This window comes from Cervus canadensis, chromosome 3 (assembly GCF_019320065.1).
Source record: "Cervus canadensis isolate Bull #8, Minnesota chromosome 3, ASM1932006v1, whole genome shotgun sequence".
Classification (NCBI taxonomy): domain Eukaryota; kingdom Metazoa; phylum Chordata; class Mammalia; order Artiodactyla; family Cervidae; genus Cervus; species Cervus canadensis.
In genome coordinates, this window is record NC_057388.1 from 103331243 (window position 1) to 103354888 (window position 23646).

At 43.0% G+C, this 23646-nt stretch overlaps 1 pseudogene; it reads left to right on the forward strand.

The window, feature by feature from the left end:
* Nucleotides 1-11568: 11568 nt before the first annotated feature.
* On the forward strand, nt 11569-12528 carry LOC122437903 (annotated as a pseudogene).
* The last annotated feature ends 11118 nt before the right edge of the window (nt 12529-23646 follow it).

Genomic DNA, 23646 nt, shown 5'->3' on the forward strand with positions numbered 1-23646 from the left:
AAGCTCAAGAGTTCAGAGGAGGAGGAAGAGGAAGAGGAAGAGGAGCAGGAGGGAGGCAGGCGGCGGTGGGGGGAGGGGAGGGACAGGCTGAAGCTGTCTCAGGGCGATGACGTGGGTGAAAACGTCCCCCTTCAGAAGGGCGCTCCGAAGAGAGAGTTCCGGCGGGACCTTGAGAGCACACAGGGCTTCGTTTTGGAGGCTGACCTTAAAGCTGGGAGTGGGGGGGGGGGAGGGAATCATCCAGACATACGAAAGACACCAGGCCGGGAAGGCAAGACAGATTCTTTACAGAAGTGAATCGGATGCTTTTCTGTCAGTGTGTTCCATAATCAGACTATCATGGAAATCCATCCATCCACCCATCCATCCATCCATCCATCCATCCACCCATCCATCCATCCATCCACCCACCCATCCACCCATCCATCCATCCATCCATCCATCCATCCATCCATCCATCCATCCATCCATCCATCCATCCACCCACCCACCCACCCACCCACCCACCATCGTTTCGCTCCTTTTCTGTCCTCTACATTTTTAATGGCGAGTGAGTGAGAGAGTCTTTCAATGGTTTGGTAGGATTTTTGAATGTCATGTCGTAGGACCATGGTACTTTTCAGCCATGGATGAACGTGACGGCTTCTTGTTTCAGCTTCAGCTTTCAGGGTTATCCTGAACTGCCTCGCCAAGTGAGGCCTGTGTGTCCCTGTGTGCTGGAGGAAGGACACTTGTGCTATCCACATCTTCATCTTGGACTGGACAAAACCACCGTTGGGAATGTGTTCCTTGGCTTCGTTTCCTTTCCCTATGGCACTGACCTGACCGTCCTGTCCACTCTTTGTATCCTTTATCTCCCTCTCCCCCTCAAGGCACTTGGTCCTTTTCTTCCTCCTCCTCCTCCTGCTCCTGCTCCTGCTCCTCCTCCTCCTCCTCACCCTAGTTTCTCTCCCCCACCCCTCTCAGTCCCACTCTCCTCAAATTGACGTCTAACTGACTGACAACGTTTTCTTTTGCCTGCCTTCCTTCCTCCCTTCCTCCCTCCCTTCCTTCCTTCCTTCCTTCTTTCCTTGTTTTGGTTTTGTTCCTGTTGTTGTTCCCCCATTATTTTTCAGGTGTACAGACGATGTTTCAGTGTAGCGCAGGAAGGACACAGCGATCACCAGGATACATCTCGTGAGTGACTGTCCGTCACCACTTGGTGTCACGGCAGATGGCATTTGGTGTCATGACGTGCCCGTGACTCACTGCTTTCATCCGTGGAAGGCTGCACCGCTTCGTCTGTCTCCGTCACCAGTGGCACTCACTCCCTCTCTCCCCTTCCCCACCCACCCCCGCCACCGCGTCACCCCCTCCCTCCTCTGGCCACCACCCATGTGTTCCTTTATGGTATCTATGCGCCTGCTTCTGATTTGTTCTGTTCTGTTCACGGTGTATCCTTTGGTAGATTCTGCATGGAAACGACTGATCTGAGGTGCTTCATTTAGCATAATAGCCTTTCTAAAGAGCTCTCCAAGTTCCTGCAGACTGTGAGATTTTATTCCCTTCTGGTGGTTGAGTCCCATTTGTCTGTGTGTGTGGGTGGGTGGGTGTGGTGTGGTGTGGTGTGTGTGTGTGTCTGTGTGTGTGTGTGTGTGTGTGTGTGTGTGTCTGCATGCGCGTGCGCACACGCGCACCTGAATAGATACAGGTGTAGGCACACAGACAGAGATTTCTATCATTCTGTTTGTACGGATGTCTACCTAGGTATAGGTGTCGATACCACACATACACACGCGCATATCTTCTTGGTCCCCGCCGTAGGCACTCCGTGGAGTTGCCGGGTTGGGTCGGATGGGGAATCTTTGGTGGAGTGTCCTGAGGGATCCCAGGACTCGTTTCCCTAGTGATGGGGTTTCTCTCTCGGTGAGGTGCCAGGTGATGAGCTCTGATATCTCTGAGTCCGTCAACACTTTTCTCAGCTGCAGGAAAGATGCATTCCATCGATCAGGAGCCACTGTCTTTTGATGTTTCAAACTTGCTGTCGCGATTGCGAGTCCAGCTCCTGGGCCTTTCCCCTCCAAGTTATCGTTGTCCAGATAAACGCCCCGGGGTGCTTCCGTGAGCCCGCCCCCACCCCCAGCTGCCCCAGCCCAGCCCAGCCCAGCCCAGCCCAGCCCCGCCATTGATTTGTCCTCTACCTTGTGCTTCTGAGTGTCTGTCTGTTCTACCTTTATTTTGAATGAAGGTGTCTGTTCGGGCCTCCTGCCGACTTCGCTCATCGGGGATTGTTTCTCTTTTGGAGGTTCAGTTGTCTGACGCCTATATGTATACACACACGCGCGCACGGAGACATCAACACAGACACATGCGTATGTATGCACATAGGTACATGTACACTGACTAATACGTACGTGTATGCATGCATACGCGTGTGTGTGCATCTATGCACATCAATCTGTGTATATGCACTCTATACACACACTTGCAACTGTACATACGTATATGCGTGTATGTTTACTTACACATACATGCGTGTATATGTATACACATATACAGCCGTACGTCTGTGTGGACGTATATACGCTACATGTAGACGTCTAGGTATGTGTGCATATGTATTTACACACGTGTACATACACGTGTGCATATACACAGGCGGATATGTGTGCATATGTAAGCATGCACGTACGTGTCCGCACATGCGTACACACACACACACACACCTGTGCGTATACATCACACGTACACAAACATGTGCATCTATATGCGTTTACACGCCCGTGTTTATTTAAATGTAGGTGTGTATATCTATGTATAGGCACATATGAGCATGTGTATTCGTGCGCGTGCATATCCGTGTACGTATGTGTATAGATGCCTGTGCATACGTATATACACGCAAGCATACATGCACACTTTAAACGCCTAGGCATATACGTGCACGCACAAACACATGCGTGTACGTGAGCATGCATGCATGCCCTTCGTACGCGCTTGTTTATACGCATGTGTGCACACGTATATATAGATGCGAATATGTGTCCGTACACATATGTACATGCGTATATGCACATGTGCGCTCTCGCTCTCGCGCTCTCTCTCTCTCTCTCTCTCTCTCTCTCTCTCTCTCTCCCTCTCTCCCTCTCCCTTTCTTTCTCTCTCTCTCTCTCTCTCTCTCTCTCTCTCTCTCTCTGTCTCTCTCTGTCTCTCTCTCTCCCCCTCCCTCCCTCCCTCCCTCTCTCTGACTTTTAAGCTGCCAGAGCAGTTCTACGACTTGACTTTCCTGCCTGGTGGTTTTGTTTCATTTCGTTTCGGTTCTACTTCAAAAAGTTATGCATTCATTGACTTGGCTGTTGTCATGGAGTCCGGGGCTTATTTAGTGGATCCCTATTGACTCGGTCCTCCTCACCACGCCCCTCAACCCCACCCCCGCAGCCCTGCCACCCCAGACCGCCCGGCCGGCCGCCCGCCTTTCCGGTGTTTGTGGCCAGTGATCTTGAAATCCACGTTCTCCTGACCTCAAGTGCACTTTCCCCACCCACCCGCGCTTGCTTGTGTTTGTTGTGTTTGGACTTGGTCACGGTCTCTACCCAGGTTGAGTTTTGTTTTCTCTTGTTGGGGGTCCGAGTGTCTCCTTCGTTTCCTTTCTTGCTCCTGGGTTTGCGTGTCTGTGTCTGTGTCTGCTTTCCAAAGTCCTGCTTTGTTCTCCGAGCAGCGCTTGCCTGGTTGGTTTCACTTTGCCGGTCGGTCCCTTCCTCCCTCCCTCCCTCCCTCCCTCCTCCCCTCCCCTCCCCTCCCTCCCTCCCTCCCTCCCTCCCTCTCTCCCTCCCTCTTTTGGGGGGAGGGGGTCCGGGGGAGCCCGGGATGTCACTGGTGCCCCTCTCTCGGCCCCCGAGCCCCCGCCGCCGGCGTCTCCGTGGAATGTCCCCCCACCACCCTGGAATCGCGTGGGGGGAGCGCGTCTCCTTCGGGGCAGCCTCCTGAGGAGATAGTTCCCAGCTCCTCTCCCTTCCTCTGCGGCCGGGGTCGCGTCGCGTCGCGTGGCTCGGAGGCGGAGGAGGCTCCGGCCCGAGCTCGGGCGGTTGGGCGGCCGGCGCGGTGGCTCCTCGGCGGCCGGCGACAGCGACCCGTCCTCGGGACGGTCGAGCCGGTTGTCAGGAGCCACCTGGCGGCCGCTTTTATATTGTCCCTCCCCTCCGGAGCTTCGGCGAGACCTTCAGGAGGATGGTGACTCAGCCGCCGGGCCCGAGGCAGTGCTCTCAGAGACGGGCTATGCTGGCGGTGACAGTCCCGGTGACACCGAGGCCTAGGGACGTCCTGCTGTCGCCGGAGATTGGTTCTCTAGGTTTCTGAGGAGGGTGACCGTCGCGGCGCTCCAGATCCGGGCTCTGGGGTGGCCTGGGCGGGTCGACCAGCATCTCCCCGTGCCCCTCCGGCCGTGGAGACGGACCGGCCGGACCCTACCTGGGCCGGACCGCCGAGGTGGGCATGGAGAGGGTCTTCCCTGCCCGGAGCGCCTGGACTCGGACTCGGCGGTCCTGCCTCCTCCCGGGTCGCCCTCAGGAGCGTTTGCTTCGCCCTCGGCCCCGCTCCGGAGGTGGGGACCGGCCCGGACTGTGGCGTGGAGGTCGGCGGAGGGCGCGGCTGGGTCCGGGCCCTCGGGTTCTCTCTGACCGAGGTGTTTTCCGCGTCGCCCTCCGGAGGGGGGGACCCGCCCGCCGGAGTCGTGAGGGGTGACCCGGAGAGGACGGCCGGCGCGGGCGCGTGTGCGGTCCCCCGGTGGGGTCCGGTCGCCTGAGGCGTCTCCCGGCACGCATGCCTTTTCTTTTCTCAAAGTCCCGATAGGTCCGGAGACGTGGATGGGCCGGGCCCTGCTTCCGCGGGTGGCCGGGGAGGGCGCGCTCGACCGTTCAGCGTGCCCTCGTGGGTCTCGGTCGTTGGACGCGACTTTTTCTCACCCCTCCCCAACTCCCTGAATCCCGGTCCGTCAGGAGGTGGGTGGGGACCGGCTCGAGCCGTCCTGGGTGCCCTGTGTAGGACGGTCTGGGCCCCGGGCGTGGGCCCTGGTCGGGGCCCGCTCGTCTTGTTGGAGGCGCCCCGCTGACGGTTCTTTCTTCTTTTTTTTTTTTTTTCGTCGAAGTCAAATCCCCGTTCGGAGACTCGGACGGACCGGTACGCCTACCCGTGTGGGCGAAGCGGGGAGGGAGTCTCCGGCCAGCTCCCTCTCCCTTGGCGTCCGCGCCCCCACTTTTGCCACCACGCGGCCCCCTCTCCCCCCCCCCCCAAGTCGACCAGATGGCCCCCGAGAGCTCCAGGCCTGATGTTCATGGGGTAGTGCTGGGGACAGGTGGCCGGGTCAAGGTTCCGGGGTCCCTCCCTGCGAGTCATAGATGGGCCCCGCTGTCGTCTGCTGTCATTTTGTCGCCCAAAATAGGTCTTTTTTGCCACCAGGTAAGTGCTGACACGGTCTCCTTTGGTGTCTGCCGCCGAGGACCTTGGGTCTCTGGATGCACGCGGGGCTCCGGGCCTGTGGGCCGCCAGCTGGCGCCTGGTTCTGCCTTTGCCGCTGGAGCCGCCTGCCTGGGCCTGTGCGCCGGCTCCTGTGTGGCGTGTCTGGCCGACCCAGCTCGTGGTGCCGCGTCTGGGCGACCCGAGGGCGGTGGGGCGAGGCGGTGTGGGTCTTTTGCCCTGTGCTCCCCGCTGCGGGCACCCGGTGGCGGCTGGGACGACCCCTGCCCTGTAGGCTCCGTGCCACGTGTCAGCTGTTCTCCTCCTGGGGTCGTTGGCTGCTCTCGCCTGAGGTGTGAGGTTGTGGGCAGGCGGGGGGGAGGTTGTCGGCGAGGCTTAAAGCGGGCCCCTCTGGTGACTGTCCTCGCCTGTGCCTTCCCCCCCCCCCCCCCACACCTTGGCTCAACTGATTGATGTGGTGTGGTTGTGCTCTCCCGGGCCGGGCCTAAGCCGTGCTTGTGATGGGTCTGTTAAGATCCTCTATTTATTCCTGGTTCAGTTTTGGAAAGTTATACTTTTCTAAGAATTTGTCCATTTCATCCAAGTTGTCCATTTTATTGGCATAGAGCTGCTGGTAGTAGTCTTTTATGATCCTTTGTATTTCAGTGTTGTCTGTTGTGATATCTCCATTTTCATTTCTAATTTTGTTAATTTGGTTCTTCTCCCATTGTTTCTTAATGAGTCTTGCTAATGGTTTGTCAATTTTGTTTATTTTTTCAAAAAATCAGCTTTTAGCTTTGTTGATTTTTGCTATGGTCTCTTTAGTTTCTATTGCATTTATTTCTGCCTTAATTTTTAAGATTTCTTTCCTTCTACTATCCCTGGGGTTCTTCATTTCTTCCTTCTCTAATTGCTTTAGGTGGAGAGTTAGGTTATTTATTTGGCTTTTTTCTCGTTTCTTGATGTAAGCCTGTAATGCTATGAACCTTCCCCTTAGCACTGCTTTTACAGTGTCCCATAGGTTTTGGGTTGTTGTGTTTTCATTTTCATTCATTTCAATGCATATTTTGATTTCTTTTTTGATTTCTTCTATGATTTGTTGGTTATTCAGAAGCATGTTATTTACCCTCCATATGTTTGGATTTTTAATAATTTTTTTCCTGTAATTGAGATCTAATCTATACTGCACTGTGGTTCAAGAAAAGATGACTAATGATTTCAATTTTTTAAATTTTCAAGACCAGATTTATGGGCCCCAGGATGTGATCTATTCTGGAAGAAGCTTCCGTGTGCACTGAGACAGAAAAAGGTGAAGTTGATTGTTTTGGGGTGAAATGTCCTATAGATATCAATTAGGTCTAGCTGGTCCATTGTGTCATTTAAGGTTTGTGTTTCCTTGTTACTTTTCTGTTTAGTTGATCTATCCATAGTTGTCAGTGGGGTATTTAAAGTCTCCCACTATTATTGTGTTACTATTAATTTCCTCTTTCATACTCGTTAGTGTTTGCCATACATATTGTGGTGCTCCTATGTTGGGTGCATATATATTTATAATTGTTATATCCTCTCCTTGGATTGATCCTTTGATCATTATGTAGTGTCCTTCTTTGTCTCTTTTCACATCCTTTATTTGAAAGTCTATTTTATCTGATATGAGTATTGTGACTCCTGCTTTCTTTTGTTCTCCATTTGTGTGAAATATTTTTTTCCAGCCCTTCAGTTTTAGTCTGTATGTGTCTCTTGTTTTGAGGTGGGTCTCTTGTAGACAGCATATATAGGGGTCTTGTTTTTGTATCCATTCAGCCAGTCTTTGTCTTTTGGTTGGGGCATTCAACCCATTTACATTTAAGGTAATTATTGATAGGTGTGGTCCCGTTGCCATTTACTTTGTTGTTTTGGGTTCACGTTTACACAACCTTTCTGCATTTCCTGTCTAGAGAAGATCCTTTAGCATTTGTTGAAGAGCTGGTTTGGTGGTGCTGAATTCTCTCAGCTTTTGCTTATCTGGAAAGCTTTTGAATTCTCCTTCATATCTGAATGAGATCCTTGCTGGATACAGTAATCTAGGTTGTAGGTTATTCTCTTTCATTACTTTCAGTACGTCCTGCCATTCCCTTCTGGCCTGGAGGGTTTCTATTGATAGATCAGCTGTTATCCTTATGGGAATCCCTTTGTGTGTTATTTGTTGTTTCTCCCTTGCTGCTTTTAATATTTGTTCTTTGTGTTTGATCTTTGTTAATTTGATTAATGAGAGGGTAACAGGCAGGAAGGCCAGGGGTCTCCAAATGGAGGAAAGAGGCTGTAAGTGCCAGACATTTTTATCTCTCTTAAGCGGCAGGAAGAAACAAACCAGTGATCTGTTTTTCCTTCTCTATACAAATTTAAAAGGAGGTTTCTCTTAACATTCTGTGTTGCCATGACACCTGGTCTCACCTAAAGCTAACTACTCTCAAACTTTGAGTTAACCAATACATTTCTTTTTCTTATGGAAATGTTGTCTTAAGCTATGTTAATGAACCCCAGACTCTATCTTCAAGTTGGTTCCGCCAAACGGCCTAACTTACTTACTCAGGTATTGTTCCCCTAATCTATGTAAACGGAACTATTTGTTGGTATTCTGCCCTTCTACAAGATTCAAGTCAATCGTTTTATGGCCTGGGATGAATTATCTGATGCCATTCTAAATTTTATGACATTCCTTTCATTTCATTAACAGACTGTGAGTGACTATATAACATACAGCTAAAGACTAGGAGGGGGGTACTCTTTTGCCCCCTTCTGATGCCTATGTCAGAAGCTTTCCCTATCTCCTTTATACTTTAATAAAACTTTATTACACAAAAGCTCTGAGTGATCCAGCCTCGTCTCTGGCCCTGGATTGAATTCGTCTACTCCAGAGGCCAAGAATCCCGCGTCTTATCATTCAGCAACAACCTTTCATTAATATGTGTCCTGGGGTGTTTCGCCTTGGGTTTATCCTGTTCGGGACTCTCTGGGTTTCTTGGACTTGGGTGGCTATTTCCTTCCCAATTTTAGAGAAGTTTTCAGCTATTATCTCCTCGAGTATTTTATCATGGCCTTTCTTTTTGTCTTCTTCTTCTGGGACTCCTATGATTCGAATGCTGGGGCGTTTCACATTGTCTGAGAGGTCCCTGAGGTTGTCCTCATTTCTTTTGATCCTTTTTTCTTTTTTCCTCTCTGCTTCATTTATTTCCACCATTTTATCTTCTACCTCACTTATCCTATCTTCTGCCTCCGCTATTCTACTCTTGGTTCCCTCCAAAGTGTTTTTGATCTCATTCATTGCATTATTCATTTTTAATTGACTCTTTTTTTTATTTCTTCTAGGTCTTTATTAAACATTTCTTGTATCTTTTCAATCTTTGTCTCCAGGCTATTTATCTGTAACTCCATTTTGTTTTCAAGATTTTGGATCATTTTTATTATCATTATTCTAAATTCTTTTTCAGGTAGATTCCCTATCTCCTCCTCTTTTGTTTGACTTGGTGGGCATTTTTCATGTTCCTTTACCTGTTGGGTATTTCTTTGCCTTTTCATCTTGTTTAGATTGGTGTGTCTGGAGTGGGCTTTCTGTATTCTGGAGGTCTGTGGTTCCTTTTTATTGTGGAGGATTTACCCAGTGGGTGGGGTTGGAGGATTGGCTTGTCAAGGTTTCCTGGTTAGGGAAGCTTGCGTCGGTGTTCTGGTGTGTGGAACTTGATTTCTTCTCTTTGGAGAGCAATGGAGTGCCCTGTAATGAGTTTTGAGATGGGTCTATGTGTTCGGGTGACCATGGGCAGCCTGTATGTTGGCATTCAGGGCTATGTTCCCGCATTGCTGGAGAATTTGCATGGTATGTCTTGCTCTAAAACTTATTGGCTCTTGGGTGGTGGTTGGTTTCAGTGTAGGTATGGAGGCTTTTGGATGGTCACTTATTACTTAAAGTTCCATGTAGTCAGGAGTTTTCTGGTGTTCTCAGGTTTTGAGCTTATGTCTTCTGCCTCTGGATTTCAGTTTTATTCTTCCAGTAGTCTCAGGACTTCTCCAACTATACAGCACTGATAATAAAACTTCTAGGTTAATGGCAAAAAGATTCTCCCCCGTTAGGGACACCCAGAGAGGTTCACAGGGTTACATGAAGAAGAGGAGAGGGAGGAGTGAGATAGAGATGAGGAGGAGGAGAAAAAGGGGGACTCAAGAGGAGAGAGACAGATCTACGCAGCTGTCTGTTCCCAGAGTGTTCTCTGTAGCCCAGACACCTACAAAGATTCACAGAATTGGATTGGGAAGAGAAGGGGAAAGGAGGAAATAGAGGTGTTCTGAGGTAGAAAACAGAGAGTCAAGATTGGGAGAGAATAATCTTCGGTTTAAAAATAGGGCTTCTCTTCTTTTGTAAGGTTATAGTGTATTGAAAATGAAAATTAAGGAGTAGTAGAGGAGTACTAGAGGACTTTAAAAGAAATAAGAGAAAAATAAAAATAGAAAATAGAAGAGAAAAAGGAAAGAAAAAAAAGAAAGAAAGAAAAAAACTTTTTTTCCCCCTAATTAAAAAAATCGTGAAAATCTATAAAAATGAAAGTTAAGGAGTAATGGGGGAGTAATAGGGAATTTTAAAGGAAAATAAAAGAGAAAAAATAAAAAAGAAAAAATAAAAAATATATATATATTTTTTTCTTAATTAAAAAAAAAAAAGTAAAAATATATCTAGGAATTTCTCTGGAGCTGTTGCGGTCAGTGTGGGTTCGGCTCAGTTTCAGATAGCTCCTCATTCCAGCTTACACTTCTCGATATCTACAGGCCCCTTCCAGTGTAGTCGGTGTTTTCTACAGGGATTTTAATCTGTTGCACCGGTCCCTTCTGAAACGGTTCCCTTTGTTTATTTGGCTTCTGTTTGCCAGTCTCTTCAGAGCCTCATTTCCACCCTGACACAGGCGGGCGGAGGTGGATTCTTATTCAGGTAGCTAGTTCCGTCGCTCTGCTGGGGAGGGGCTGGCGCTGCAGGGAGGGGCTGGCGCTGCGGGGAGGGGCTGGCGCTGCAGGGAGGGGCTGACACTGCTTTCTCCGTCTGCGCTGCTCAGGCTCCCGGCTGCTCTATATGGAGTGCGCCCCGTGCTGCGCGAGGTTCCAGCCCTCGGGTGTTCCACAAAAGTGCGGAGCAAAAAGCTGAGCCTGCTCTCTGTGCCTTCTCCGTCAGAGCGGTCCAGGCAGCGAGGGGCTTGATGGGCGCACTCTCCCCAGGTGTGGCGCGCCCACTCCCTTCCACGGACCCAGTCTCAGTTTCCGCTGGCGCCAGTCGGGTGCGTGCACCTTCTGCCCTCCGCGTCCCCAGCCCCAGTCCCCGCCCACGCCGGTCGGGTGCCTGCGCCTTGTGTCTCACCGCGACCTTCCCCTCCCCCCTGCCTCCTGCCCCCGGCGGGGCGGGGCCAGTCCGCAGCCTGCGAGCTCTTCTCTGGACTTTCTCGGTCCCTTTGTTCTGTGAACGGCCAGCAGTGTGTTTGGGCCGGTTAATTTTCTCTCTCTCTTTTGGTCTCCCACAGTTCAAGTTGGCAACTCACAGAAGCTCCCTCTGATTGTCCTCAGGGCACTCAGGCCCAGACCCTACTGCAAGCAATGCCGCCTAAGACTCCCTTCCCGGGACAGAGCTCTGTCCTTAGCTCTTTTGTCTCACTTTTTATCTTTTATATTTTGTCCTACCTCCCTTTGAAGACAATGGGCTGCTTTTCTGGGCGCCTGATGACCTCAGCTAGCGATCAGAAGTTGTTTTGTGAAGTTTGCTCTGCGTTCAGTTATTCTTTTGATGAATTTGTAGGAGAGAAAGTGGTCTCCCCGTCCTACTCCTTCGCCATCTTGGCTCCTCCCCTCTGTGCACAGTCCTTAAAGAATTGCTGCCTCTTGAAGCATCATACCTGAATAACATTCTCTAGCATCAATGACGACTTTAATTGTTTTTTAAATAAAGTGACAGAAAAAGAAAACAAACCAAATACATCACAGAAAATGCCTTAATGGTTATTCTGTGTTAATCTTCGCCTCTTTAGTAGGAATAATAAAAATATCCTTGGTTTATCAATCACTCAAATCAATTCATGTATCCTGATACCATTTATTTCAGATGAGAAAGACAGGAAAACCAAGAAGATGTTGGAGAATAATTATACCATGCCGATTGAGTTCCTACTTGTTGGATTCACAGATTATCTACCTCTCAGAGTTGCACTATTCTTGGTATTTCTCATAGTCTATACACTAACTGTGGTGGGAAATGTAGGTTTAATAATCCTACTTAATTTCAATTCAAGCCTTCAAACCCCCATGTATTATTTTCTCAGCAACCTGTCTTTCTTAGACATTAGCTACTCAACAGCAATCACTCCTAAAATGCTGGTAAATTTCTTAGCATCCAAGAAAAGCATTTCCCTCTCTGGCTGTGCACTACAGATGTTTTCTTTGGTTGCTTTGCTGATGCTGAATGCCTTATCCTGGCAGCAATGGCCTACGGCCTCTATGCAGCCATCTGCAAGCCACTGCTCTATTCTGCTCTTGTGTCTCGGAGTGTCTGTGTCTGCTGCGTTGTGTTGGCCTGCTTCAGTGGGGGTGTGACTTCAACGGTCCACGTCTGTCTCACATTCAGGCTGCCATTTTGTGGTTCCAGCATCATCAGCCATTTTTTCCTGTGACATCCCGCCTCTCCTGGCTTTATCTTGTACAGGCACCTGTATCAGTGAGCTTCTGCTCTTTGCCTTGTGTGGCTTCATCCAGACCATCACTTCTGTGGTCATCTTTATCTCGTACTTCTGTATCCTCCTCACTGTTTTGAGCATCAAGTCCTCAGGTAGAAGAAGCAAAACTTTCTCTACCTGTGCCTCCCATCTCATAGCAATCACCTTATTCTACGGAGCACTTCTGGTTATGTACTTGCCTCCCACTACCAGCTACTCCCCAGACACTGACAAAGTACTTGCAGTGTTTTATACGGTTGTCTTTCCCATGTTTAATCCAATAATCTACAGCTTCAGAAACAAAGATGTAAAATATGCCCTCAGAAAACCATTGGACAGAAACTGGACTTTCAGAACAATAGGAATTGAAGTCATTTAAGAGTATTTAAGGCATAACTTATCCCTCCAATCTGATAAGGAGCTGTACATCACCCTATATGTCAAATATTTTAAACATTTCCCCACCTTTCAGAAATAAAAATAACTTTTCATCCTCTATTCTGTAAAACGCTTTTATCCTCTCTTACAAAAACAGACTTGTCAAAATTCTGATCTGAGAAATGTTTCTGAATTAAAACAAGTAATAGTTGCTCTTTGCACACTGATTTTTAAAATATTCTTTATCATCTAATATTGAAGGTATTTGTTGACTTGTCTGTCAACATATCCATATGAGAAAGTCCTTGGAAGCTGGGAATATGAATCTTGGTTGATTTTTCCAACACCTCTACATCTTGGTGTAGGGCATATCCTCATTATATATATTTAGTGAATAAATGGATTGAATGGATAGGATGAATGAATGGATAGATTAGTAAGTAAATCCAGTTTTCTGTGTTTGGGAAAATAAGCTAGATTCTGCACTTAAAGAACATTTACCATCAGAGAAATTTGACATTACTCATGATGGATAATGGTGATTACAATGGCTCTCAGAAAATCAGATAGAAGCACATATAGTGATAGTCACATTCATATTAGGAGAGAGTGAACTTATAGCATGTATTTTCTCTTTAGGCTAGATTGATTATCATAATAGACTCTTTCATTAACTGTGGATACCTGGGAAAACCAAACAAGTCTGTGAAGATTGTAGACTATTAACTATATACATTACTAATTATTTACACATAAGTTACTGACTCTATCTTCAGGAAGAGGTCAACAATTGCTTTGATCACTGTATTCTGTAAATTGACCATGTAAATCAATTGAAATATGAATCCTTCTTTCTCTGGGATCAGCTTTGATGATTAAATTATCAGACATTTTCTGTGGTTGTTTTAAATTCTTGAGTCCTACTTTCCTTTTTGTTTTATCTTAACAGAGTTGAAGGAAAACACTGTGTAGATATGAATATATAATACTGTGCATTTGGTAGTAATTGTAGAGCTATAAATGACTGGATTTATAGAGTTATAAATGGCAGGATTACAACCCTGCAAATAAAGACAATAAAATATTGCCAATGATATGGGCTGTTTTGAAGTATCAATGAACTAATATATTTAACCTTCCTAGTATATGGATAATTTGAGAATTGAATGATCAAATACATAAAAATCTCCTACAATATATGTAAAGCTCTTGTTGCCTGTTACAATGTAATGGCATGCACTTGTTCATTATTTTGCCATTATTATGTGACTTTAAGATAACAGCTGGCTTTGATTTCCTAGAAGAAACAATGAATTTTAACAATATCCATGAAGCATTCTGGAGATTTTGAGATACTGTGAGAGGTTAAAAAAAAAAAATGGAACCAAAGATTCGACTCAGTGTCCCTTCATCTTGTTGAAATATTTGTCCTCAATGAAAACTTTATCAGAGTACAGAGTACAATGTCATTCATTTGATCTTATTCTTGAATTGTTTCTGAAACGTAGGGGTTATTGTACATTGTTCCTTTAATATTAGTGTTTCCTCCTGCTGCAAAAAGCTAATGAGATTTTCAAGGGATGAGCTGATTTCTTCTAAACATCTATCTGTTGTGTTCATAAACATAAGGTTGCTCAAAGAAGCATGTCAGCTTCTTTAATAGGGACCTGTTAAATTTAAGATGTTTTTCATTTACAAAAATAAATTAGTCTAAAATAAGTAAACTACAATTTCCATGTAAACTATAAAACTGTAGAAGTTTAATCAGCTCAGTTTCTAAAAGCAGCATTGTTGACAGTTTGGGTCAATACCCATTTTTGGGAGAAGAAGAGGAGAGATTTACCCTGTACAGTTTAGGATTTTAGCAGCCTACCTGGTCTCTACTCACTTGATACTAGTAGCATCCTCCCTATTTAGGTTAACCAAAAACGTATGCAAACCTTGCCAATGTCCCACTGGAGGCAAATTATACCTAGATGAGAACTAAAAATCTTTCTCAACTGTATTTCTCTGTCCACAACACAAGAGAAACCCATAATAGCAAGGTCACTGCCTGAACTTAATCCAGAATAATAATTTGGTAAGAAAAACTCAGATGTTATTTTATTTATTTTGGTCTGAAGTATTTCCCTAATTTACATCTGGCTTGATATTATACACACAGGAAATCATCATATAATTTTAATTAACACACAAAATGAGAAATATATATATATATATATATATATATATATAATATATATATAATGAAAAGCCACGTTTCAGAATAAAGTAGAATATTTGTAACAATTATATTCAATTAGATTTACTTTTCTGCCTATCTATGGTCAGAGAAAGAGAATACTGAAAAGATATATTTCATTTCAGTCATAAGAAGGTAATGTAACATTACAAATTTAAAATACTAAATTCAGGTCCCCTCTATAGAAAATATCTGCATCTTGATGAATATCTTCAGTTCAGGTCAGAATTAAAATCTATGTTCCAATTCTAATCTTGATTGCCCTTATACTGAGTCTTGGAGATCAGGGGCTAATTAGTTTTATGGCATGAGTTAAAAAATACCAATTTTTCTATGACATAAGGCAAAAAAATATATTTAAAGGGCAAATTAGATATCTTCAAAGGAATTTGTAGCTGGTGTTCAGTCAATAAGTCAATTCAAGTCCAATTTTTTGTGACTCCATGGACTGAGGCACACCAGGCTTCCCTATCCGTCACTCTCTCCCAGAGTTTGCTCAAATTCATGTCCACCGAGTTGGTGATGCTAACCAACCAACTCATTTGTCACCCCATTTCCTTCTTTATTTCGACCTTTCCAAGCATCAGGTCTTTCCAATGAGTTGGTTTTTCACATTAGGTGGCCAAAGTATTGGAGATTCAGCTTCAACATAAGTCCTTCCAATGAATATTAGGGGTTGATTTCCTTTAGGATTGACCAGTTCGATCTTCTTGCAGTCCAAGGGACTCTTAAGAGCCTTTTCCAGCACCATGATTCAAAACCATCAGCTATTTGATGCTCAGCCTTTTTTATGGACCACTGTCACATCCATACATGACTGCTGAAAAAAACATAGTTTTGACTATATGTACCTTTGTGGGCAAAGTGATGTCTCTTCTTTTTAATACACTGTCTAGATTTGTCATAGTTTTCCTTCCAAGCAGCAAGCATGTTTTAACTTCATGGCTACAGTCATTGTCCGCAGTGATTTTGGAGCCCAAGAAAATAAAACCGCATGTCACTGTATCCACTTTTTCTTCTTCTAATTGCCATGAAATGATGGGGCTAGATGCCATGATCTTAGCTTTTTGCATTCTGAGTTTTAAACCAGCTTTTTCAGTCTCTTCTTTCACCCTCATCAAGAGCCTTTTAAGTTCCTCTTTGTTTTCTGCCATTAGAGTGATATCATCTGCATATCTAATAGGTTGTTGGTATTTCTCTCAGCAATCTTGACTCCAGCTTGTGATCCATCCAGTCTGGTATTTCATATGATATATTCTGAATATAAGTTACATAAGCAAGGAAACAATATACAGCCTTGACATACTCTTTCCAATTTTGAACCAGTCCGTTGTTCCATGTAAGGTTCTAACTGTTGCTTCTTGACCTGCACATAGGTTTCTCAGGAGACAGTTAAGATAGACTGGTATTTGCATCTCTTGAGGAATTTTCCACAGTTTGTTGTGATCCACACAGTCAAAGGCTTTAGTGTATTCAATGAAGCGGAAGTAGATGCTTTTCTGGAATTATCTTGCTTTTTCTATGATCCAATAAATATTGGTAATTTGATCTCTGGTCTTCTGCCTTTTCTAAACCCAGCGTGTACATCTGAATGTTCTTGATTCACATACTGCTAAAGCCTTGCTTGAAGGATTTTGAACATTACATTGTTAGAATCTGAAGTGAGTGCAATTGTAGGGTAGTTTCTCATTCAAACAATTTATCCATAACTAATTTTTTCCTCAGAAGTAAATAAAAATATATATTTTTGAAAAACATGAGGTAGCATTTGCCACCTTGATAAGAGTGGAGATTCAGAAATAACATTGAGAATCCATATTTTGTTTTAGTAACTGCAAACACTGTTAAGTATGGTAGTGAGTACATGTAGTCCTTTTAACTGATACATCACTATTAGTCCTAACTATATATGCCTATGCTTCATTGTATTTTTATACAAAATTAGTCACCAGTGTGGTAAAAACAAACAAACAAACAAATGAAAACATGGTTTTATCATATCTTGCATACATGCATGCTAAGTCACTTCAGTCATATCTGATTCTCTGAGACCCTATTGACTGCAGCCTCCCAGGCTCCTCTGTTCATGGGATTCTCCAGGCAAGAACACTAGAGTGGGTTGCCTTGACCTTGTCCAGAGGAACTCCCCAACCCAGGGGTTGAACTCTTACATCTATCTGCATTGGCAGGGCTTAAAACTCAACATTCAGAAAACTAAGATCATGGCATCTGGTCCCATCACTTCATGGCAAATAGATGGAGGAACAATGGAGACAGTGAGAGACTATTTTTTTAGTCTCTGAAATCACTGTAGATGGTGACTGCAGCCATGAAATTAAAAGACACTTACTCCTTGGAAGAAAAGTTATGGCCAACCTAGACAGCATATTAAAAAACAGACATTACTTTGCCAACAAAAGTCCATTTAGTCAAAGATATAGTTTTTCCAGTAGTCATGTATGGATGTGAGAGTTGGACTATAAAGAAAGCTGAGCACCAAAGAATTGATGCTTTTGAACTGTGGTGTTGGAGAAGTCTCTTGACAGTCCCTTGGATTGGAAAGAGATCCAACCAGTCCATCCTAAAGGAAATCAGTCCTGAATATTCATTGGAAGGATTGATGTTGAAGCTGAAAATCCAATATTTTGGCCACCTGATGCGAAGAACTAACTGACTTGAAAAGACCCTGATGCTGGGAAAGATTGGAAGGAGGAGGAGAAGATGAGGATGGATGATGAGATGGTTGAATGGCATCTCCAACTCAATGGACATAAGTTCAAGTAAACTCCAGGAGCAGGTGATGGACAGGGAGGCCTGGCATGCTTCTGTCCATGGGGTTGCAAGAGTCAGACATGACTGAGTGACTGAACTGAACTGATTATACTAATAAACCAAAAACAGAGCATACAATTGAATTAATTTCATGTGTGATGTGTAACCTCTCATAAAACTTAAATGTGAATGATTGTTGAAATTTTGGAGTATGATGTGAACTGTTGTTTAGTTACTCAGTCATGTCTGACTCTTTGCGACCTCATAGACTGTGGCCCACCAAGCTCCTCTGTCCTTGGGATTTCCCAGGCAGGAATACTGGAGAGGGTTGCCATTTCCTACTCCAGGGGATCTTCTTGACCCAGTGTTCAAACCGTGTCTCTTGCACTGCAGGTGGATTCTTTACCATTGAGTCACTGGGTCAATTTCATAATGAATCAATGAGGTAAATAAAGTATGTTTGAATGGCTCCATTTTACAGGGAAGAGGACAACTGCAGCTGTTTCACTATTAGAATACTTGAACATTTGTCTTAGTAGTGTCTATGTCATTGAAACACACATCTTTAGTTTCTGCAATGTCATTTAGATGCAATTGCAATTGCATTTGTGTTGCACCATATCCCAAGATGTTTAAGTTTTAGAGAACATGTTTTTTAAATTGCTTTATCTAAAAAATAAATTTATTTTACATAAAAAGTGAGAGCAGAGGCACCTACTGAACAACCATTGAGACAGCTTGCAGTTTGGATTAGCTTCAGTCTCAAGAGAATAGAAAGGATGCTAATGATTCAGCCTGTGGACATTTGAGATTCACATCTACACAAGGAGTTATTAATACTAACTGTGGCCCCAAAGAAAAAGAAGCAAACATAATTAAGCTTTACTTTCAATAATCAGTCCATTAAGATCATGAAAACTTGGTCTTTTCTAGATCTTCTGCTTACTCTGGACTTTGCTTAACTGTGAGTATGTTTAGGAAGTGGCAATAGTTTTATTTAAAAGTTTGACATTTCCTGTTACTTCATACTAAAAATCTCTTACCATCTGTGTGATTTTAGTAGTTTTCTCAAACAGCCAAATAACAATGTCCTAGTCTGTGTTTCATTTATCTTTTAAATGCTTTCTTCTCATTTTTTTTTTTTTTTTGGAGAATAGGAACTATTTATTTGGTACACATGTTCAATATTTTCATGTGTCTATGTACTGTTATGGTATTTAATGTAGGGCTTCCCGGGGAGCTCAGATGGTAAAAAATCTGTCCACAATGTCCTGGGTTCATTTCCTGGATTGGGAAGATCTCCTGGAGAAGGACATGCAATGCACTCCAGTACTTGCCTGGAAAATTCCATGGACAGAGGAGCCTGGAAGGCTACAGTCCATGGACTCGCAGAGTCAGACACAACTGAAGATTAACACTTTAAAGCTTTTATTTTAACACATGGTAACTTAAAGCCATTTTCACAGTTGCAGTAAATTAGATATTCTATGGAAAGTAGAATATTATATCTCAGAATTTTAATTTATTTGGCTATAATACAAGAAAAAGCATTTCTTCCTAATGTTATTAGCAATAGTTTTGTTAATAAAAAACTATTTTATTCTACCTTTGTTTTATAGTTCTAATAATATTATTTAAAGAATTACTTTCTATTTTTCTTGAGTTTATCATTGCATCCTGTCTGTAACAAAAGCTGGGATGTACACAGACACTTGATCTCCAGAGCTCAGGACTGCTTTTGCTACAAGCTGCTACTTCTTCCCACTGCAAATCCAGTGTGCCTGGATAAAGTTGTCTACAAATAAATACGTATTATTTTTTATTATTTTATTTTATTTGACCACATTGTGATGCTTACAGGATCTTAGTTCCCCAACAAGGGGTCCAGCCTGGAGTCCTGGGAGTAAGAATGCCACTGGACCATGGAAATTCCCAATATGTCTTATTTTAAAATTAGACAGTAGGATCTATGTAGTTTTGAGTCTTTCATTATGTCAAGGTGGTGGTTGTTGATAGTATTTCTTTTTAAATTTTTATTAATGACTGCTATTTAAGTTTCTGTGTGTGTGTGGATTGATGTTTTATAAACAATTTTAATCATAAAATTATAGTTAATATTACTTTAAGCTATAAGTATATTTATATACAAGCTTCTCCATGGCTCAGTAGGTAAAGAGTCTGCCTGCAGTGCAGGAGACACATGAGATGAAGGTTCAATCCCTGAATCGGGAAGAATTCCTGGAGAAGGAAATACTGCAACCCTCACCAGTGTCCTTGCCTGAAAAATCCGAAGGACAGAGGGGCCTGGTAGACTACAGTCCATGGGGTCACCAAAGAGTTGGATTCAGCTGAGTGGCTAAACATGGAAATGCATATTTTTATACTTATAAATTTGCATAGCTATGAATTTATAAATAACAAATAGTTCATATAGCATGCAATCAATTCTATATGTACCTGTATACAATATTCTGTAGCAACAAGAACAAAATAAAAATGAAATGCAATGCTGACACATAATATTTAACAATTTCAGTTGTAAATATTGTAAAAACATAATCATATTTAGGAAGCAAAGCTTCATGAGAGAATATAGTGAGATAGTTCAGTTTTGTTTTACAGCATAGTTATCCCATTGTTTTGAAATTGTTTTGACTGTTTTGGTACTTGGCTGGGATCACTTTTTTATTATCCTGAAAAATGCTTTTAACTTTGTGATTTCTCTCACCATTACCTTTATTATTGTGACCTTGATCATTGTTGATTGTGTTTTTTCTAATGTACATTTGGAGTTACAAGTAAAAAGTAAACCACAGTGAAGGAATTTCATATTTTTTAAACAAATATTTTTCTCTGGGGAATCTTCACTTTTCAGGATATCTTTCTGAGATTTGGAAGAATTGCATTCGAGTATGTCTTTCGGTCACAAAAATGTTTCCAGTAGTTCTTTTTCCTAAGGGAATGCTCACCATTATTACTGTTCAAAAGCAGACTCTAATTTTATCAGATAAATGATATCGGTTGATATCAGAAATCTTGAGTTTAGTGACAGAATGACTCTGTGTTCTAGCTGTAATTCTAACAGCATGAGAGAAAATCATACTTTCGTGCAATGTAGCACTTTTCTCTATCTAGAGTTTTCCATCATGGTTTCCATTGATAAAGCTGTTGCTGTAACTCTCGCTGCTTAACCTGTTGGATTCTCACCTGGTTTTCTTGTGTCCTGGCGTTGAGGCACGTCTATCAGTATCGTGCTTCAGGTCACTGCTGCATCCTCCATGTGAAGACTTATGCTAATTAAACTGGCACAGAACTTCGTTTTTCCCTCTTTCTCTGAATAATGAACGGAAACTTTATACACATATGTTTTCTTTGTTTCTTTTTATTATTATATAGAATATGCAACAGGTCAAAGGAAGAGTTATATTGGAACTCAGTCCATCTTCTCACCAATCAGAATTTTGACCCTCCTTAATCAATAGAAATTGATGAGGCTAGACAAGAAATTCTGGCAAGGCTTTATTGTGACCCTGATGCAGTGGGGTGGGGGGAGTGAAAACAATTATAGGTTCCCTTGCTTGCTCCTCAAAGCGGGACAAGCTGTTCCTTTGACGGGGTGAGAGTAGAGGTGGGTCCCAAGAGTCAGGCTGGAGGGATGACTTACATGGCTTGCCCACCCTTTTGGTGGTGTAAATGCAGGGGGCACGCAAAGTAACCTGGTTTTGCTCCCAACACCATAGTTTTGCTCCCAGATCTTTAGAAGTGGCAGTTGGGTTCTTGGTTTTATTTTTATTTTTGAGGTGGGGAGGGACAGGGTTCGTATTTTTGTGTCTTGTTGTCCACAATTGGCCCCAACTGTGAATGTGCACAGTTATCTTTGAGTCCTTCATAGTTTCTTTGTATTTTGTGGCTCAAGGAGAAATTTGTCCACATGCAAGCACTGTAGCAAAGAGTCCCAAATCTCAAGTTCCAGCCTGTTTCAATCCTAGTCCTAAGACACCAGTGACGTGATGTCTCCATTACACTAAGAATCCTCACAGGGAAAAAAAAAAATCCCATTAAAAACGACATCAATGTGCTTTTGAGTTTCCCATGGGGCACACTGGTGAAAGAATCCTCCCCAAAATGCAGGAGACACAAGACACAGGGGTTTATCCCTGGGTCTGGAAGATCCCCTGGAGGAGGAAATGCAATCTTTTCCAGTATTCTTGCTGGGATAATCCCATGGACAGAGGCGCTTGGTGGGTTACAGTCCATGAGGTCACAAACGATTGGACACCTAGTACCAAATTATAATAAACCATTCTGTATTTTACAATCTAGATATTTTAACAGGAAAAAAAAGATACTTATATTTTCCAACAAATTATTTCTTCTTTTTCCTGGATATAGTAAACTTGGATTCACAAATTCATTGATCTAAAATATAGACAAGATGAAGCTTATAATCTCAGTTTGTGAGTGATGAACCTCTGTACTAATAGAATGGAGATTTTGGTTTTGTTTAACGATACCTGAATTTTGCACCCCAGGCTTATCCATATCCTGATCTCCATAAACTTCAAGTTCCTTGAGAGCACAACTCAAACATCCCTTCTGAGATGTATAACGCCTAACCCAGTGTCTTGCATAAAATACATGCTTGTTATTTTAAGCCACCAATTCTTGGGAATGTGTTGCAGCAGCAATAAGAAACTAATACTCAACAGAGTAAAGTAACTACCAACTCTTTCTATTCACCCTCTCCTTCATTACTTTTCTTCATAGTATTCACCCTTGTTGTATGTGAAATATCAATAGATGCTTATTTGATTCATTTCTCTAATAACATGTAAACACTTTGAGAGCATGACATTTTTCTTGTTCATCTCTAATAAATATAACATTTCTTGGCAGAAAGTAGTAATATATATGTAGTAAGTGTGTGTGCATGTGTGCTAAGTCTCCTCAGTCATGTCTAGCCAGGCTCCTCTGTTCATCACAATTCTCCAGGCAAGAATACTGGAGTGGGTCGCCATGCCCTCCTTCAAGGGATCTCCCCAGCCCAGTGATCAAACCAGGATCTTTAGTGTCCCCTGCAATAAAACAAGGTTCTTTAGAGTGGTGCTCTTTGGGAAGGCTTCATGTAGTAAACAGCATATATTAAATATATGAAAATATATACAAATGGTTAATTTATTGATATTGAATCATAAATATTATTGAGTTAATATTATATCATGCCAAAAATGCAAGTGAAATTGAGTGACAGCCTACATTTTTTAAAAGCAACACATATCTGACCAATATAATTTTGGTACTTTACACTCACACCTTGCCACTTCACATGAAGTTTTTTGGGTTTTGTTATTTTAATCCTAGTAAAAACAAACAAACAAACAAAAAAAAAACAATCAAAAACCCTCAGAGATGTGAAGGTAATAGTTTTGACACTTCACAGTCACAGCCTACCTCCTTACATGAAGTTTTTGGGTTTGTTGTTTTCCTGTTGATTAAAAAATAATAATAATAAAAAAGATGGGAAGGCAAATACAAAAGTGTGATATAAAAATTTATCAAGTAAATTACACTGCTAGTTTTTGATGGGCTTTAATACTAAATAGCAAATGAAAATATGTCTCTATCACTTCCTCCTGTTTCAAATATCGTGGAAGGCACAGCCATTGTTTGTCAAAGTGGGGAATCTGAGCATGGGTGAGGCAAAAGTTTCTGATGTTTAAGATTTGTAAACAAAAGGAGTTGAATATTATGAAAGAGTGTCCAAAGTTAACTGGATATTTTAAAAAATTGGAATAGGTTAGCCACAGGTAAGGAAATCATTTCTATTACAGACTTTGTAGCCCTTGTAAGCAGAGAACTTGTATGTGTCATTGGCCAAGTCAGGTGGTTTATATAAGCCAAATATGGGTTAGAATGTCAGTTTTACCAATTAGCAGTTTCATGATCTAAGATAGTTTCCTTATTGCAATGTTGACTATGTGGAAACTGAGAAGGAAGGAATAAAATAATTTCTAGTTTCAAAAATGTGAGTCATTATAAATGTAATGTCTAGCAAACACATGGTCTGTTGCTGAAGCTAATTCCTTTTTTCATCTAATTACAGGC